Source organism: Drosophila albomicans, chromosome 2L (assembly GCF_009650485.2).
Source record: "Drosophila albomicans strain 15112-1751.03 chromosome 2L, ASM965048v2, whole genome shotgun sequence".
Lineage (NCBI taxonomy): Eukaryota > Metazoa > Arthropoda > Insecta > Diptera > Drosophilidae > Drosophila > Drosophila albomicans.
The window spans coordinates 28,649,553-28,665,534 of record NC_047628.2 but is presented as its reverse complement, the minus strand read 5'-3'; the positions used below and the strand labels follow the sequence as shown (position 1 = coordinate 28,665,534).

General features: G+C 37.4%; 1 non-coding gene across 2 annotated transcripts in view; it reads right to left on the bottom strand.

Annotated features, from left to right (window-relative positions):
- Window positions 1–15,982, bottom strand: part of LOC117565812 (uncharacterized) — a 97,936-nt gene that overhangs the window by 23,255 nt on the left and 58,699 nt on the right. The window contains exon 3 of one of the 2 annotated variants that reach the window (XR_007954593.1): window positions 14,365–14,391. The exons of the other annotated variant lie outside the window; for it this stretch is intronic. This is a non-coding gene — a transcript (uncharacterized LOC117565812). The remainder of the gene's footprint in view (window positions 1–14,364; window positions 14,392–15,982) is intronic. 2 annotated transcript variants of the gene reach the window in all.

Here is a 15,982-nt window from a genome sequence, read left to right as displayed (position 1 = left end):
TCATAGAAAGTGTTTAGCAGCAGCTGCTGCTTCAAACAACCATTTATCTTCTTCAAAGGCAAACTGTGAAGTCAAAGATGATTGCAAATCTCTGTCAAGACTTTCACCTGCCTTTCAGAATTTGCTAAACTCGATGAAAGTCGGCATAAAGTAGAACTTGAACTGTTGATTGATCTCTCAAGCAAAGGGCAATTGTAGCTTATTAATTGCGATATAACTTGCAAAGATCACATGAGATCAGTAAAGGCAATAGTTGCTGTTAATTGCCGAGTATTAATATTAATATTTAATTTATGCAAATGCATCTCAAGTAAATAATTGAGACGAATCTTCACACAACATTACAATACATAATTCATAGTTTGATTGTCTTTCGTTGTTACTTCTGAAGTACTTCAGAATCGTATTCATAAAGCTGACAATGACGCAATTATTATCTCGACACGTACGTGACGTGTTTGGTTTTGCTTAAATGGTTAATTAAATTGAATATATGTACACACAACACACAAAAAGTAAAAAGTTGAGCTCAGATTGGCTTGTGCTTTGGGCACGGGTGGGGGTTGTGGGACTTGGGGCGTGGCAAGTTATGCGATGCTGCATCATGTCGCATGATGTGTGCAAATCTGCTAAACAGCTCACTCATCTTCTACTCGTCTCTATTAATAGCTTCAAAGATTATTAATTACGAGTCGCTTCTGCGACAATTGAAATGCAAACACTAGCAGCAAGCAGCAACTCGCATCTGGTAGCCAGCTGGCAACAGGTGCAGCTCATGATTTCATCCCAATGCTGGGCAGTGGCACGCACCAAGCACACGACCTTGGCGACCAGCAGGCGCCTCTAAGCGATCGCTACACTTCAAGAAAATGGGTGGAAGTTAATACATTGAGATGTATAATTGAATATTATGTAGTATAATCTAGAGATTAGATATTTATAAAATAAATATGTGAATAAAGAAAGTTGCAACACTCAACGAAAAGGGGCAGAAGTCTCAACATTTAGATATCCACATTGTTATAGATAAGTATAGAATGTATCAATCTTAATTTACGTAATTCAACTACACAAATAAAACTATAGAAAATATAATTTAGATACAACAATATATAAGAAATTAAATGAGGTGGAGTCAAAGCTGAAGACTCATTAATCACCACAATGTTTTATCTTTTATAAAACATAAATCCGAATTCTTCCTCACCTTACTCCCCACATTTCTCTCAGTGTAACACCAGCAGCTGGCTACGCTAAGCATATTAAATTCTAATTAACAAATGCCTGCAATTATCAAAGTAATAAACTCGCTGCAAGAGTTCTGCATTTTCATGCTATACTCAGCTTTAGTTTTTCCATTTCGCACATTTTCCAATTGTGTTCTCGAGTGTTCGATTGCTCATGGCTGTGCAATGCAATTGAAGCATATGTCAAATTGATTTGCCGCGTTCTCTCTACTTTGTCCGCAATCAATGAGCTGTAACATGGAAAAGCCTTTGAACTAAACCGAATGCTCATATCATGGCAAATCAATGCAAATTTGCAATTTTCCACAATTGAAACCCGACAAAATAATATTCTGTAGCTGCGTGTGTGTGGAAAAGTTTTGAGATATTTATCAGACTGTGTGTGCGAGTGTAGAAAAGGTGTGTCTGCATACCGAACTTGGGCTGAGGCTAAGGCATTAACATGACAGCTACTTATCACTGTGATAAACTGGCGGAGCTTTTGGGTCAAGCTCGTTTCGGAATTGAGTCTCTTAAAGGGTATTTTTAGCCTCTATATGATGCATATTTCTGCGGAAAAAAGCGTTTGTTAGTCACATCTCTATCTTTAATCTTTAAAGGCCCATCAAACGCAAATTGCATCGGAATAAAGCTTTAATTCTTAACGTTTAATATGCGTGCATAACGTAATTATAGAATCATTTTGTTTTAAGCAAATTAATTATGTGTTTACTTAGGATTAAATGGCATGAAATGTCATTAAACGCTCATTAATGAAGTTCTAATGTGGCGAATAGAATAATGCGGTAAATGATTGTGGCGAAGCATGAATGAAGGCAATTGTAAAAATGTATGAGAACTTCAACTGTTACTCAGCAAGGCATTAAATAAACTTATTATAAGATATGAATTTAAATTGAAAATTAGAAATTAAATTAGAAATGAAATTTGTGTGAAGTTCAAGTGTTAATAAGCAAAAGCATTCAATTTATGAATTGGAAAATAAGAATTTAAATTAAGAACCAGTAAGAGTGCTGACAATCTAGTATATATGGCACTCTATGGTATATTTTGGATGTATTACTATTATTAATATACCAAATATAGAATTCTGTATAATTTTATAGTTTTTGAGGTATGTTATTTTGGTATATTTTAGAAATACGATAATACCGCACTCTTTTGCTTTTATATCAAATTATTTCAAATAATGAAAATTTAAATTTGTAAGAAGATCTTCTAACCAGAAGACCTCTACGAATATTTCCATCCTTCATCCAAGTTATACATAAACTTTAAGACAAATGATATTGCACCTCTTTTAGGTGACTTGCATTTGGAATGTTTGTTTGTTTGGGTTGCCTTTAACTGTTATGGTCACAGTTGATGGCGCCGTCTGCTCCAGTTTGTTATTATGTTTGGCTCAAAAGTGGGCTTAAATGCTGTTTTGCAGTTTTCGCTTTTGCCAAACGCTATTAAAATTTCACTCAACCATCAACATGCAATGTTGATGATTTCTCGATTGTTATTTGTGTGCTTTGCATTGCTAGGGCAACAAAAATTAAAAATTATCTACGCCAAATTATCTTGTGCTGCTGAGTTTGTTATTGCAGCTGTTGGCTGTTGGCTGCTGATGCGTTGACTTCATTTTTTATTTTTTTGCCTGACACCCATTGTTTTCAGTCAACACCTTAGAGATTTGAGACGTCATCTCTTTCTCTCTGTCTCTGCCTGGAACGGTGCTTTCTGTTGCAGTCGAGTGAGCTTAGATAAATATAAATTTTAAGCACAACTCGGTAAGTATTTTATTGCGACAAGAAAAACGCAGCGAGCGTAGCACAACAACAACAAAAAAACCCATTGAAAGAAATGGCAAAGTCTTGGCAGAAATTGCCGTTGTTTCCCACATGACATATTCGTCGCCTCAGCGTCGCCTCTAAAGGCAACAAAAGCGATTTATTTATACTAAAAAAAAAACAGTAATAAACTTTTTTTTATGACCGCAACGCAGCATGAATCAATGCAATGACAGCGACGGACATAAAAATAATTTAACAAGCAGCATTTTATTTATAAAACACGAAAATTGAAAACGGAAACAAGACACGATGCGATACCGTTCACCCATTTCCCTTATGACATGGAAATGCCAGCAAATAAAACTCAAAGTTCGATATCGAATTTACTCTTAGAACTTTCTAGAAACATTCTTTCCCTTGTGATAAGACAGCTAATAGAACTAAAAGTTGGAGATCGAAAACCGCTGTTAACTTTCTAGAAACATTCTTTGTGGAATAGGAAATTGTAGAACATCAACTGACAGTCAAGCATGCCGCTTTGCCTCACTTGCTATAGGGTATTCTGGGTATCATAAAAATGACACGCGACATGGTCAAGCGCGAATTTCATGCACTGTTGATCGATGTCGCTGGGCTGCGACTGAGATTGCGATTGCGACCTTGAGTGTCATATGTATTCATACTTGTACTCATTGAATCATTTGTTGTTTTTGGCAAATTAGTTAGTGGCTGTCGAGCCATGCAAATGGCAAACAGCAGACAGCAAAATGGCAATGTATGTGCACAGCGACAACACGACAATTTATGGATATTTAATACTAATATTTGCTAACCGAATTGGCAGTATTAGTTTTTTACTTTAACTTTAAGGTCTTCCCCCCTTGTTTTGCCATACACAATTTGTATGCAAACTAAAAGTTTATGCAAAACTATTTATAAAAGGCATTTCGTTGTCATTTCAATTCTCATTCTCATCTTCATCTTTAAAAGTTTTCATTTAGCATTAGCAATGTCACTCGTATTTATGGCATTTTTAATTAGGCACTTGCAATATTTTTGCGCCTTTGGCTCCGCGTTGCATTTTGCTGTTTGCTATTTGCTGTTTGCAGGCGCCATTTGTGATCAGCATAAACTTGGCTTATGCTTAGTTAATATTCCCCCTTCGAATCCCCCATTAAGCCATAAGGCTATCCGGTTGCCAGTTTGCCAGTTGCCTACTGTCTACTGTCTACAGTCTTTCAATGATGTTGCTGTTGTGGCAGCTGCAATAAGCCTAAGCCGGGCTTCATTAGCATCGACTTTTGCATTGTGGAATTGCGTTTACATAAAAATTGATTGCACAGCATTCAGCGTCAAATAAGCGCCGACTGGACTCCAGCATCGGGTATAAAATATATGGCAAGGCGTTTAATTATCTATTACAATGTATGCATCGGTTCATCTACTCAATCACCCTCTAATCAACCTATGCTCGCGGTTCAGGGTCCGATGATGATGAGAACAGCCTACTACATCATTAGACGGTCCTAAATCAAGGCTGAATAGCCCTGAGAGAGTCCCTGACGATTGCTGTACGGCGACTGGCCACCGCGAAAGACAGATAAAGAAATTAGTTTTGTGGCCAGCACATCAAATAAATCTTCGCTTTTATCGGCCGTTAACAGAACATTGAATATATCTCTGATATTGTTATATGCCGCATATGCGAAGCTTAAGTTGATAGCTTTAAAAGACTTTAGCTGACTGTGAAAATAAAAACTAATTGAATGTAATAACTTTAAATGAATTCAAATTATGTTGTTAACTAAATTGCAAACAGTAAAAATGTATTTAATTAAATAATTTTAAATCTTTGCTAATTGCATCAGAGCTTGAATACTTGTGATTTCTGGGTATTTCGATTAATTGAGTTATTCCCGAATCTATGACAAATCTCTTAACAAACTCTTCAAGTATTCACTTAGTCATGGTACGCTGCGTCAGCAATTAAAATATAGCACTTTAGCTTTTCGACTTATCATGTACTTTTGTGCTTTTTACACCCGCTACCCATAGGGTAGAAGGGTATGATAGCTTTGTGCCTAAATTTCAGTTTATAGTTTTTATGATTTCTGAATTTGATTGCGATCTGATAAAAATTGTAGAAGTTATTTATAAAATACTTACTATGGGTCTTAGTTGCTTTGGCTGACAATCTGGTATATTTGGCACTCTATGGTATATTTTGAATGTAGTACTATATCAATATACCAAAAGCAAATATTTGTTTCGAATGCAGAACTGTATTAATATACAAAATATAGCCTTGGTATTTTTTTGGTATTTTTGTGGTATAATAATTTGGTATATTTTGAAATTAATACCGCCCAGGTTTTCTTATATATATATGTTTTGAATGCAGTACTGTATTAATATACCAAATATAGCCTTGGTATATTGTTGGTATTTTTATGGTATATTAATTTGGTATATTTTGAAATTAATACCTCACATTTTGGTTTTTTTGTGGTATATTAATTTCATACATTTAAAAATTAGTACCGCACTGTTTTACTATTATTAAAAATGGGTAGCGGGTATCTAACAGTCGATCACACTCGACTGTAGCTTTCTTACTCGTTTTTTAGGTATGTACGGCTTCACTAAATATATTCATTTTCTCAGTTATTTGTTTGTGAAAAGATCATTTAATTCGAATTGCGTGTAAATTACTTTGCCAAATGAGAATTTATTTATTCTTTTTACGTTTATTAACCGCAAAAATTATTTGCAAAGATGTGCAAGTACTGAGCTCGTTAGCTGTTTAGCAAAAATGATATCATAATCACTGGAGATCTCTAGAGAAATTCTCGTAAAATACAGCACAAATGCAAAATCAGCTATGCAAATCAGCTGAGAATTTTGATTGAAGGGGAGACCGACATTTCCGTTTGCAAAGAAATAAAACTCAAGCAGCGGGAAATAGAAGAATAGAACACACGAAGCTGTGGAGTGACTCTCAAACTGTGTGGATGAAAGTTAATTAAGTTGCCCCATTCGGCGGGTTCAAGGAACTGTATCAAATCAATAGACAGATAAAGAGCCACAGAATCGAATGGCCAAAAGGCGCCGCCAGGCCAAGCAAAACAGAACAGAATCGAACAGAACAAAAAACAAGAAGAACAAGAAAAAGATGCCAAGTAAAAGTCGCTATCAACACCAACAGCGATCCACAATTGTGGCGATTGAGTGGGCGCAGCAGGAGAGAGGGAAGGGGGCATGACCAGGGCAGAGGAGTGGCAGGCAAAATAAATGAAATCACATCGAAAAAGTCATAATTCTTACGGCGAGGCAAAAGCAATGGCCACAAACCGCAGGGAATCATTAAAATTGTCTGTTGCGCGCTTGTCAAACACGAGCAAAGAGCAGCTCCCCTCAAAAAGGAAAAGCGAGGAGGGAAAGAGGGAGCTGAAACCTCGATCAGCACGCGATTTGTAGGAACAAGATATGAACGACATGTACATTGAATACAACAAATGAACAAATGAGAGGAACAAGGAGAAGGAGGAGGAGGAGGGGGACAGCACACTACGCACACTCATGAATCATTCGATTCTGCGAGTCAAGTACAAAAGTTGGCCACCAATGAACGCACTTTGCCTAGAGCAGATGAGATTATTGACTCTTGATTATCATAAGGTGATTTGTTTACCCAAATCAAAGCTTCGAGTTGGAGTTGAAGTTGAAGTTGGAACTTCGCCGAGTGAGAGAAGTGTTTGTGTTTGGCTTGTTTACGGGGCCACTTGGCTGTTAAGTAGCCGGGCATAGCTCGAGGCCCATAACTGTGCCATTTCTAGGCACTGTCACTGCCTGTATTACGCGAATCGGTAACTGCCTTGCTGACTGCCTCATTTACTTCTCTGCTCTGTGTAGTGGCAGGTAGCACAAGCCCATTAAATTGCCATAAAAGTGGCTCAAAATTTGATTCGAATTTAAATATGCGTCACGTATTCTGAACACTTGTGATATTTGTGATTTCTACATGAATTTTTGCGCGTAATTTGTGCCTGTGGGCGTGGACGTGCACAGCGCACTGTTTGTAGCACAGTTCCGTCAATCAGCCATGCAATCAATCAGTCAATCAGCTTGCGTAACATTTAAATCTTGCACGTGATCTTAGATTCAACTCTGAACAGTTCCAAATAAACTAAAAGAATTCTTCTCATTGAGTTTGTCGTGCATTCAGCACATTGAACTTTCCTCTCCTTACTCTTCTTCTAGCTCCTCCCTCTCTCTGTTTTTGCCACAAAAATTGTTTAATTGCTCAATTTCAAAGTTGTTTTGGCATTTCTTCTTTCGCAAAACTTGTGCTTAGAGCTGCAGGCGCTTTTTAGATCTCTTCTTTTCGCTGTGGCTCCTTCGTTTTGCAATTATTAAAAAGCAATTTATGCTTGGTTAGCTACAATCAGCAGCCAATTTTGTGTTTAATTCAGCAGCCGCTGTTGATTTAAGGTTGTTCCCAACACAGCCTGAATTATAATAATAAATATTTAAAAGGGATGCAACATTAATAATAATAATCGAAAGACAGGAAGACAGAGAGAGAGAGAGAAAGAGAGTTGAAAAATGTGCCACAAAAATAAGATAACTGATCATCTAGTGATCGGAGAAGTTGTCAAGTGCAAGTAGTCAACGTTTCGACTACTAATCAGTTGTCCAGTCATCAGTTTGTCATGGGAAAATCAAGTCGTCAAGCTGTCAATTCATCACGTATAGAAAGTTCTTCACTCAAGCGAGCAATTGCGGAATATTAAAAAAGTGCCAAGAAGTTTAAATATTATTTATATCGGATTTATAACTCTTTATGCACATTCAAGATTACAACCTCAATATATTAAGAATACCTAATAGAATTAATTTGTTGGCAGAAGAAAGCGTAAAGAACATTTGAACTGAGTTTCTTTTACTTTCTAGAACAAATTTCGGTTTATAAATTGAATCTATATTTATTCGAACAACTTCAAATTATTTAGCGAACGCGGATGTTTTTGTGCAAAAGATTAGTGCTGTTATCTTTAAAAAGATCTTTCAAGTTGAACTTCTTTCATTGATGATGATGATGTATGTAGATTGCGCTGATCTCATCAGCGATATTCATTTTGGCAAATTTCATAAGAAGTGGAAACGCGTCTGTGCAGAATTCCGCTTAGAAGCTGCCCCGAAAAGGAAATGTTTAGATTTAGATTTGGATTTTCGTATAATAATCGTACGTCTTTAAGTCTATTGTATTCCCGCTTCGCTTTGTTCTAATTGCGCTCGACTGATTTTTAATAGCAGACCTGTGTTCCTACATATATAGCTATAGGTTATTAATCAACTGGCTATAACTATGTCTTGTCTCTTGGTTATTGTATTTTAATTACCAAGAATTGGAGACTCGGGAGATTGATATGATGTCACCTTTTGGAGTCGTTGTCGTTGGTTAGCTGGGCAATTTGTCACTCTTGAGCCGCAAACAAATCGCACACAAATCACAGTCAATGGCCGTGTCAATCGCCTAAACACCTACTCCAATCTATGTTTGTATGTTATGTACTACTCGAGGCAGCACTTGACTGGGAACTGGGAACTGGGAACTTTTAACTCTGTTTTGCTGGCTGAGCCATAAACTGCGCGCTTGTTTGTTGGTTTTTAATTGGCAGCGCCATAATCTATCATTAATTTTGCCATAAATTGTTTCCATCAATGCGAGGGCTGACGACGATCCGGTTGCCCACACACTCTCTCCACTCCTCTCTCTTTCTGGCTGTCCCTTTTCCTTTGCCTCACACACTCTCCATCTGATCGTCGCGCTCAATTCACAGTGGCTGGCATTTTATTTATTTTTATTTTTATTTTTCTATAAAGCGTTCCTTTTTATCTGCGTTTGCAAGATTTATGCGCGCGGCTATAAAATAATATGCTGCCAAGACAAGGCTGGGCCCCAATGGCTTGGCCACAGCTCCTTCTGGACCAGCAGCAGCCTCAACAGTTGCTGCGCATCCTTTGGGCCAATGCCAACTATTTAGCTCAGCTAAAAATAGCAGCCAACACACACACACTCTCACATAGCAAAGCAATTGCAATCACTCAGTTTGTTGCTTAAGTCTTTTGTTTTATTTTCTGTTTGCATTTTTCAGTGTCAGTCGCAGGCACAAGCGAATGCGAAGGCGACTCCCAACTGAGCACAGACAATCGACTTGGGATCCAGGATCACAGCACTGAAAGTGAGTTATGCAGTCAACAGTTGATAGAAAATATTTTCTGTCGTCTATAAAAAGCAGAAGCCAAAACTCAATCCCAATCCCAACTATGCGGCGCATATATATTTCATGCGATTCAAGTAATGTCAAAGTTATTTTTGCACTGCGAATAGATCGAGTTCTTCCTGCTGCTGTTGCTGCTGCTGCTGTTGGGAATGAGACCATCAAATGCGGAAGACCGGCAGTCTTGAAGATTTCAATAAAGCAACGCCAATGGCCAATGGGGTTCTCCTCATTTCGGTTCGCTGCGGTCTCAGTCTCAGTCTCAGCCTCAGTCCGGTCTCAGTCCGAGCACATACACATTTTGTAATAAAATTAATGACACGTCATTACCGTAATATTGTTGTTATAATGTGAGCTGCATGCAGAGTGCGAGAGAGCTGCAACTTTTCGACTACAACTACGACGACAAGCGATTGGGAGATGGAGGCCAGAGTACTTATGTCTGCTGATGTTCATTGGGATACCCACGGAACCACTGAACCACTGAACCACCGTTAAGAACAGCTCTTGCCTCAGGGTGAAAACATTTCTTTATTGCCGTTTTTGGACCAGGTCTGTCATTAGTTTTAAAGCATTTAGCCGTTTAAATTGATAAACAACATTTACATGCAAATTGCGGTCATTTACTGATAATATCTCCTTCTCTCTCTCACTCTTACGCCTTCTCTTTCACCCTCGTGTGCGACTTCAAACGGTTCTCAGGCCTGTTAATGAGTGGAGGAGCCTAGTGTAGGCCACGCTAATGATAATTGAATAACTTGTAGCAGCCTCTATTAGCCATGTCCTAGAAGGCTTCATAAATTAGCAGCTTTGTTATTATGGGGACAGTTTGTCAAGCTTTCGCAATCACTTTTAGCTGGCAATTTAATGCACTCTTAAGGGCTTTTATGAGGTGTCTCTGGGTTAATCTAAAGCTTCGACTGACAACTTCAGCTACTGACACACAACCACTTGACAAATTCATGGGGCAGCAGCTACACAAAGAGAAAAAATATAGATTGAAAGAAGATTGCAGATCTTTAAATTTGATTTTTAAGTTGATCAAGATTTGTATGCTACATTTGCATTATAAGATTGAAAACATCTTCTTTTAAGATTTAAATCTTGCTTGTTTTATTGTATATATTGAAAAGAAGTATGGCAAATGTTAATTTAAGAACTTTTCGATCATAAAAAAAACAAACAGGAAATGAGATTTATTGGTTGATAAAGTCTTAAATCATGATTTGTATGCTAAATTTGCATTTTAAGATTTAAACCTTGCTTCAAGAATGTTTTAAACTAATTTTAAAAGAACATTGCAAATCTTTAAAAACTTTTTGAACTCAATAAAGAAAATTATTTTATTCTTGTTTCTTCAAATGTTGGAAGTCCCTTCCTTCAAAATTAAAACATAATTTCTAAAAAAAAAACACGCAATCAATTTATTTGTTTTTTGTAGTAATCAACCTACATATATTTAAGATAATTTGATAATGAATACAGATATTGATTTCTTGGTTCAACTATGAGATTTTACCATTCTTGAAATAAGATTATAATCTTGAATTTCAAGATTAATCAACATAGATTTTATAATAGAATTTCGATCTTGATTTAAGAATAAACCTTCTTGATTAAATTTTTAGATTTTTCCCTTCTAGATCTTTAGAGGTATTTCGATCTAAGAATAAATCTTCTTGGTTCACCTTTGACATCATACAATCTTGATTCAAGATTGTATTAACGTTTCTTAACGTATTCTTAACGTTTTTTTCTTTCTGTGTACGTTATCCGTTTATGGGGACAGTCGCTGATAGCGTTGAGGGTTGAGAATTCATAGTTGGATCTCGCCAGGATCGCTGGATTTATGTGCTGCTGTTCGGTCAGAAAGGGAACGCCAGGCATTTTAAATGCCAATAGCCAGCCGCTGCTTTGCGTTGATGCGATGGCATTTGTGTAATTGCCATGGCGAAAAATGTGCAGCTCAAAGGGATTCGCAGCGTCTGACAGCAAGATAAACTTTAATTGATTGTGCGTGATGTGTGAGTGAGTGAATGAATGAGTGAGTGTGTGTTATTTATGGCCCTAGTTCCACTTGGCGACAGTAAGAACTGTGAGCTGAGTGTGTGTGGATCCACCCTAGGCACTAACTGACCAATGAACTGCAGATCATTCGATGATCCAGTCACTTCCTGGTTTTGTTTGCTCTGCCAAATTGCACAATTCCAATGCGCATTCACTTATGCAAATTTGCGCGGCATGCACAAAATATTTAAATACTTTTATGACTTAATAAAGCATCTCTTTTTTTTATTAAATTCGAGCAGCCGCATCTCGAATGCAAATTGCATGCAGCCCACTCGATCGACCCCATGCAATGGGCTTCACAATTTGAAATATCTTTGAATTGCTAACTGCCAATCGTGCATGAAGTTTCTTTCAGTCGCTCAGCTCAACTCAAAGCAGCAGAAGCAAACAGAAGAAACTTCTGTCCGTTGTTGTCCCCATGTCCAGTCAATGTTTTAAACATAGCGCCGTGCACTTTCCTCTCGCTGAGGACAGGCGTAAAATTTCGATTTAAATTTAAAATAAATAATAAAAGTAAGCACGAAATATTGTTAATACACAACGAGGTAAAAGCATGCTGACTATTACAAGTTACTAAAGAAACTTATGCAAACTTAGATTAAGTAAGAACTGAACAGTGAAAACTGAATGAATTTAGAATGAAAATAGATTAAGAACGTAGTCAAAAATTTTTCATTAAAAGAGTAATTTGCTGAGGAATCCTGAAAAGTTGATGAAATTTTAGCATTATGGTACTTGTTATGTAGCGTTACTATTAAAGTTACTGCAGAGTTTTATATAAAAAGATATTGAGAAATAACTAAAAAGTGAAATATAATTAAAACAGTTTAAGAACGTTGTCAGAAATTGCTAATTAAAAGAATAATTTGCTGCGGAATCCTGAGTGTTGATTCATTTGATCCTCATAGAATCTGATGAAATTTTAGCGTTACTTTTAAAGTTACTGTGAAGTTTTATATAAAATGAGTAGAGTAAAATAATTTAAGATTCTTGCGATCTGTATTTAAGCATTATTATTAAAGTTCTACTTCTAATTCATATATAATCTTTATACTTTGTATTGAAGTTTGGTTTAATTTTCATATCCCTGTGTGGTTATATTACTTATTAAATAAGAAATATTAACAATAAAAAACTTCTAATCCATAAACTGAAATTCATTCAACTGAAATTTCAATTAACATTTTCTTTTTTAATTTCATTGCCTTGTAAATTAAGCATAATTTCATTGATAGCTGTTGCTTTGCTTCCCTCTTTACTAGGCTGCTTAAACTCATTATATTTATCAATATCATTATCTTATTCTTATTTCCTTGCAAGTTTTTCCTTTTCTTCGCTCTTTCTTATGCTGTTTAAGCTTTCCAACTTTATCGTTATACCCACCATATGCAGAGTATGTGCTCTGGTATGGACTACATACATTTTTACTCATATGACGTATAAATTGAGAAGCATTTGCTCGCCTGCTGCTGCTTTCATTTCAGCAGGAAAAGTAACAACAACAAGAGCAACAGCAACATGCAGAGAATTGGCCAAAAGCCTTCATTCCCCATCTGTCCCATGCTGTGCTTTTGGCCATGTTGCGCTGAGAGGGACAGCGTACATAAATTTGTGTGGCTTAAAGGAGTAAAGTAAAGTAAAGTAAAGTCTCTTTCCCCTCTTCCCTTCTCTCTCGCTCTGCAGGGTAGCTAGAAGTTGCGTGCAACACAGTGGATGCCACAATGCGTTGTTGCGTGTTGAACTTGCTGTTGCCAAGTGTGTATCTGAGTGTGCGTGTGTGTGTGTGAGTTGCCTCCGACTAAAGTGGACATGTTTATAAGGAAGGCGGCGGCGGTAAGCGAGCTTGTCATCTAATTTCAACAAGAATTTGATCGGCTTTGCGGCATTTTGTCGCTAATTAAACCGAATGCCAAAGATGCTCAATTCACGCCCAAGTGTTTCTAACCATAAACAGAAAGTTGCTCCGATTACGCGCCTCGATTCTAACGCTTGTTGTCTCTGTGTTTGTGTGTTTGGGGCCTGGCTGCCACAATTTGTTATTGACTTGCACCGTAAATGGACTTTCAACTTGGACTTGAGTTGCAGTTTAGAGACTCGGAATTGGCAATGCTGTTTCTGCTGTAGCTAACGGTAACTGTTAAGTTGGCCATGTCTGTGATTTTCATTTCAATTGAGTTATCTACCAAAAACGGGGACACACGTTACGCGACTGCAGCTAATTTGCGGTTAGCGCTAATGAAATACAGCCAAGAACAGGCTCTCCTCCTCCTCCTTCTACTCCTCCTCTCTCCATCCTGAGGCAACGACAGACTTCTCCAATTTCACAAGAGGAACAACAAAACATTTGCCAGCTGGCCACCCACTCATCACACACACACACACAGAGTGCGCAGCCAAACAAGTTCCCTCCCTCACTCCTCTCTTTCTATTTCTCACAGCAACCAGAGTGTGTTTTGTGTCTTGTATCTTGTTTTTTTTTTGACTTGGCTAATATATATGTAACGGCTAACTGTACACGAAGCGACAATATCTATGGCATCATCGCCATCGAGTCAACGAAGAAAAAATACGACTAAGCCGCAGGCACTTTAAGATTTGCCTGCTGCTGAAGTTGGAGTCGAAGTCAAAGTCTGCGCAGAATAACAACTGTTTCTTATACCCATTGTGCCAAAATTACAATGGGGTGGCTTACCTCAACCATTGTGTGATATAAATCTAGCGAAGCATCACTGATCAGTGATTGATTAATGATTAAATCGTTGAATGAACTGAGCGCCTGATGAATGAACAATCTATTTTGACAGCGCTTGGGGCGGTGCTTACGATTTGAATTGCAAATTAGAAACAAAATTAAATCTTGGTCTTAAATAGCCAAAGGATTGTGTGCAACAGGCAGCTGAAGTGTACTTCATAAACTAAATTAAAGATTGCTTTAAGCCTAGCAAATGAAAATATGTCGCAATGGAAGTTTAGCATTCAACTCACCTGTATTTTTTGAAGAGTAAAGTCGATCTGCAAAGAAACAAGACAATGAGTATTGCAAATTTATAGACATTTAAGAAATGGTAATATATTTAAATTTATGAGTTTGAAATTAATGAAAGTAACGAAGGCAGACAAATTGAGCAATCAATCTTGAAGTATATATTTTAGTAAATTAATTTCAAATTAATTTAAGAAATGAAAAAAGCACACAATTTGAATAACCCATCTATAGTAGACTAATTTTCTGTTTTTATCATTTTATCAACAATTTCAATAATGCAAATAAAGCAACAATTTAAATAACAAATATGGGAAGGAATACTTCTTTTGTATTTCACATAATTTATAATTTATAATTTGAATGAAGCAAAGAAAGCAGACATTTAGAATATTAATATACAATTACACAAAAAGCTTCAAGCCGAGTATTAACCTAGACGTAACCTCTGTCTCATCAATTTGCCATGAATTAAATCAATTTTAAAATAAAAGTGATTCTTTTAAAAGGTAATTGAATACTAAACTGTAAGAATTTCAAGTGTTTTATAATAAAGCCCATAATAATCTAATAGTTACATGCACCGTAGTAATCTGTAATGAAAATTTACTAATTGCAGGGTATGCGGAAGTCGTGCGGCTGCAATTAGCCAGCATGTTTGCTTAGCTGGCGAGCAGACGTATCGCATTAACTTAGAGTGCAAGTTGGTGTTGTGTGTTGTAAAGTGCACACACAGATAAAATCATACGTAGAGTTTGAGTTGAGTTTGGCTTGTATCTAAAGCACGACACGGATCGGATCGGATCGAATAAGATCGAATGAGATGGGCAGCGGCATCGCCCAGAAATGCTTTCTTAATTCTCTGAGCCTGCACTTGACTCTGGCTGATCTGCACTTGATTCTAGCTCCTAGCGGTGGCCTGTCCACACATTGCACTAATTATGTGCTGCCGTCTCCCAACAACAGCTGAGACTCTTAACTCTAGCGGTGCAATTGCAATTTAGCAAGCATTTCCGTGGGCGCGAGCTGTGAGATGCATTTTGGATGCTGGGAGAATTCTGCGTGGAGTCAAGTCGAGTCGAGTCGAGTTGTAGCATCCATAAATTAGAAGTATGTCATTTGGCAGCTACCGTAGCAGAAGAGCAGAGAATCTTATTCAGGAGCGAGCACCAAAAGCCAAAGACAGTCGCAAGTCGCAGTCGCCGACGATGATATCCAATTTCGTAATAAAGCATAACGAATTATGCACTCGACTTGCTTTATTTCAACTGACTTCAACTCTTTCGGTTAACGGTTCTGGTTCTTGGCTGACTGGCTTCTTACTGGCTTGTTGTTGCCTGTTTGGGGCACTCAAAGATGAAATTGCCTGCTGCAAAAGTCGAGTCGACTTCAGCTGCCGCTCAGATGCTTTTTGCATTTTATGCATTTCTGGCAACAGCCTCAGCCTTAGCCACAAACAAAAACAAAAACAAAGCTAACTCTCATCGAATATGCGATTTATGCGGCAATTTGTAAACGAAAATGGCTTTTGCCAAGAATTATTATTGTCCATCATGGTCGGGTTTGCGGTCGCTTTCCTTCTCTCCTCTTTCAGTGGAATGCGTTTGCCGCCGCTTAGCC